The sequence below is a fragment of the Ochotona curzoniae genome, unplaced genomic scaffold (assembly GCF_017591425.1).
Source record: "Ochotona curzoniae isolate NIBS_2020 unplaced genomic scaffold, NIBS_Ocur_1.0 contig_3498, whole genome shotgun sequence".
Taxonomy (NCBI): domain Eukaryota; kingdom Metazoa; phylum Chordata; class Mammalia; order Lagomorpha; family Ochotonidae; genus Ochotona; species Ochotona curzoniae.
The window spans coordinates 14,209,972-14,214,016 of record NW_024465885.1 but is presented as its reverse complement, the minus strand read 5'-3'; the positions used below and the strand labels follow the sequence as shown (position 1 = coordinate 14,214,016).

At 40.8% G+C, this 4,045-nt stretch overlaps 1 pseudogene; it reads left to right on the top strand.

The window, feature by feature from the left end:
• The first annotated feature begins 345 nt into the window (after window positions 1-345).
• Window positions 346-2,193, top strand: LOC121156945 (annotated as a pseudogene).
• The last annotated feature ends 1,852 nt before the right edge of the window (window positions 2,194-4,045 follow it).

The window sequence follows — 4,045 nt, the reverse complement described above, 5'->3', positions numbered from 1 at the left end:
CCACAAGCAGGGAGCTGGATGGGAAGTGGAGTGCTGGGACAAGTGGAGCACACATGGGATCCTGGTGTGTACAGAAAGATAAATAATGGTCCCCCAAAATGTCTGTATTTGAATCCCTAGAACCTGTGAATATGCTATTACATGACAAGATCTCCATTGGAGGTTGCTAATCAGCTGACATTCAGAGAAACAGATTACCCTGGATTGTTCATAAATCCAATATAGTCCCATGGGTTCTTCAAATATGGAACATGGAGGCACAAAGTCATGATCAGATGGGAAGACTCAGAAGATAGAAGGGTGGACCCTCAGCCTCAGAATGGAAGTAGCTTCTAGAATCGGGGAATGTCAAGGGACCAGATTCCCAGGAACCTCCGGAAGGTATGCAGCACTGCTGACATTTTGACTTGGTTTCACCCAACATGTTGATATTTGTTAAACAACCAAAGAAATGTAACTTGGAGGCCAGAGGGATAATACTTCCAGAATATTTACAGAAATATTGTAATTAAGCAGGCAATAGAATAATTTCTACTATATAATGAAACACATGCAAATATGGCCAACCTCCTTGGGGGATGAACAAACTCTTACTTGTTGAATGTAATTTAATGAAAGGAAAAGCAAGCGCTGAGTCACTGCCTCAAAGTATAAAATATATTTAGTCAACCTGCAGAATTTAGAAATAGATTACCTTAACTGTAAACAGTTCCTTCTTTATCTTTCCGATGATTTAATCGTGTGACTCAAAGGAAAAAATGATTTTGTGTAATACAGGAAATGATCCCAATTTCATTATATTCAAAATATGACTGATATTATTTGCAGAACATTTTATAAGAAATGCTGCAGTAGTCTATCAAAGTTAACAGATGAAAGAACCTAGGGCTGTTTCTGTGCCTTTTTCTAAAAACGTTACTACTTCTATATAGGAGGAAAGATTTTCATCTTCATTTAGGTCCATAGGTCTTTACTATCATAACAGTGACTTCATCGTTAAACAATTTCCTTGGGAACCTGAAGAATGTCTGTGCCTTACATCCCAGAGCTCCAAAGGGACAGTTGCTAGTAAAACGGGAACAGTGGGCAATGCAGGGGGCAAGAAGAAAACTGGCAAGCAGCCAACATCATGACTGCCTTCACAAACTACCACTTCTGGCATATCTGACCTCACAGGAGAGCCTCCAGGAACCACAGTGGAGAATCTGAAACCCAAGCAGAGTGTCCCTGGGACAGAGGAGCAGACAAAAGCAAGCTCAAGCCTTCAGGACCTGCACTCTCCATGATTCCACCCACTTCTCCCTCCACCCCTTCTCTTCTGCTTGAGAATCAATGCATTGTTGCCTCTGACACTCTGGTTGTCCAGGTAAGCAGAGGAGCTGACTTGACCAGCTCTGCCTTAGACCCAAGTTGGTTCCTTTGGACTGAAGAATCAACGAACAGAACCACCCCTCCCTCAGGCATTGGCTTAGTGTTAACAGAGAAAATGCAAAATGCTTCACAATCAAAAGTGAGCTGCAGAAGGCAGCACCTCATCTACTAACCCCTAGGTTCTAGGGAGACTCTTCAGAGTCCTTCAGCGCCCCTGAAAATGAGGGCCCATGGGAGTGCCAGGCCTGACTGACTCATCTTGTACATTTATGACAACAAGAAAGAAGGCGGGGATGAGGATTACATTGGAGAAAGTGCTTTGGCAAGTAAAGAATGACCAAGGGATACCCTTGCTATCAAATGTAGCAACTAACCATCCAAGAAGTTAAAGGACAAAAACATCTTGCAGTACACATCTGAGGGAGAGAGGCAGGAAATCTAGCAGCACATTGGAACCTGACTAGACAGGAGCCTCAGCCAGAGATTCCGCAGTTGAAGAATTAGAGCATAAATTTGTATTAAAACAAAAGAATGAAGAGGAAGAACAAGAAGCAAAAATGAAACCTTGAACACAGACTTGGTTGAAAGTTCAGTCTAAGACCTATAGTCACAGACCTCCATGCTCAAAGGACCCTGCAGTTGAATGAGTATGTAGCAGTCATTGATTATGCTGATTATGACTGCCAAGCAGACAAGCCCTGGGCCAGGCTAACACCTGTACACAAGGCAGTGATAAGGAAAGAACTAAATGGTTTTAAAAGCACAGAAATGTAAGTTCACGAAGAGAGTTGACAGTTTACAAGGTTTAATCATCCACAATGAAATGAAACCTGGATGGATCATCTTTGGGGGAAGCTTTGTTTCCTGGAAACTTGATGTTGCTCTGGGATTTGAATGTTTCCGTTTAGCTTGTGGCAAAGGGAGTGTGTGACTCAGCCTTGTTCCAAAGTGCTCCTCACTCGCATGGCTCAGAGGCAGTTTAGAAGCCAAGGGAAAGGGGCCTGGCGGCGTGGCCTAGCAGATAAAGTCCTCGCCTTGAACACGCCAGGATCCCACATGGGCATTGGTTCTAATCCCGGCAGCTCCACTTCCCATCCAGCTCCCTGCTTGTGGCCTAGGAAAGCAGTCGAGGATGGCCTGAGGCTTTGGGACTCTGCACCCGTGTGGGATACCCGGAAGAAGTTCCTAGCTCCTGGCTTCGGATTGGCATAGCATCAGCCCGTTGCACTCACTTGGGGAGTGAATCATCGGACGGAAGATCTTCCTCTCTGTCTCTCCTCCTCTCTGTATATCTGACGTTCCAATAAATAAATAAATCTTAAAAAAAAAAAAAAAAAAGAAGCCAAGGGAAAGATGCTGTGACTCTTGCCTCCCAGAATGTGTACTTGTGCTAAAGGACATCAGCTATTGCTTGTCGGGCGGTTTAATCAAAGAGGATGAGCAGATGATAATCGTAGGCTCCCTATTACTTGAAACCCAAATTGTAGAGTGCAGGTTCAAGAACAATGGTGATTGGAATTGCTTGGCACTGGGAAGGGGTAAGAGTTGCAAATACAAAGAAATATTTATTGTGCTAATAAAGAAAACAGAAAATAGAGGCAAAAATATTTTTGAAGAGGACATTTGGTAGCTGGAAACTTATTAAGTGGGTTGGGAATCCAATGTCCCAATAAAGATTCCTTGACTTGATCCTAGAAAAATACTCTGGTCTCACCATTACATTGGTACAGCATAGTACCATTATTTTATGTTGTGCCAGTGTATCCAATTATTTAGAAACAAGTCTGAATGTTTTCATGTATTTTTTTCATAAATGCAAGAGCCTTCTGTGGACTCTTACCAAGCATGCTTACTCAAATTGTGTTGCATGCTTCAAATAGCATAGTTAGACACATGACATTTTAAATATTCTTTTCTTGGGGTACCAATCAACCCTTCACAGCATAACAGTAACTGAAGTCAGATGTCATGTGACCTTGAAACCTGTAGCAGGCTTTAGAAACAAACCTGTTCATCTTTTTCTATCTTGATTATCTACAAAGTCAGGGCAATTGTGCTTGGCTTGAAGGAGACAATATGGACAATCATATTTTGTTTCAAAACCTGACTCCAAAGTTAAGTATCCAAATGTTCTGAGTTGGAATGGAAAGAGTCAGTTATTTTTCATTGTCACATTAGCAAAAGTTAGGCTGCTGCTATTAGAAAGACTAAATAAAGCACAGTGTTTCAAAAATAATCATCCAAAAACTGCTAAGTTATGTATTAGGAAACCTCATCTTTTATTGTAAAAGTCTTCAGATTCTATCCATAAATATAGTATTTACTTCTCTTTTTTATCTTTAAAGAGCTGATTGGTCACGCTTTATAAATTCCTTAATTGTGCAATCTTTACACAAAGAATTTATTTAAAGTGATTAAGTGATAAGGACCCATTCTGATGACTAAACATTTCTGATGGAAACTGAAAAAGTGCAGTAAGGAACTAACAGAATCAAAAGTTTGAGCAAACTCTTCTAAATAGAAATTTGTTCTCTCTTAATCTTTTCTGCATTAACATAATTATTCCTAACCCTTACCCAGAGAATTCAATTTCCTTAGTTACAAAATCACATTACTGCCCAAGTTGCACACCTTTTCTGTTTTGGATTCTGAAATTTTTTCTCTAGATCCATTT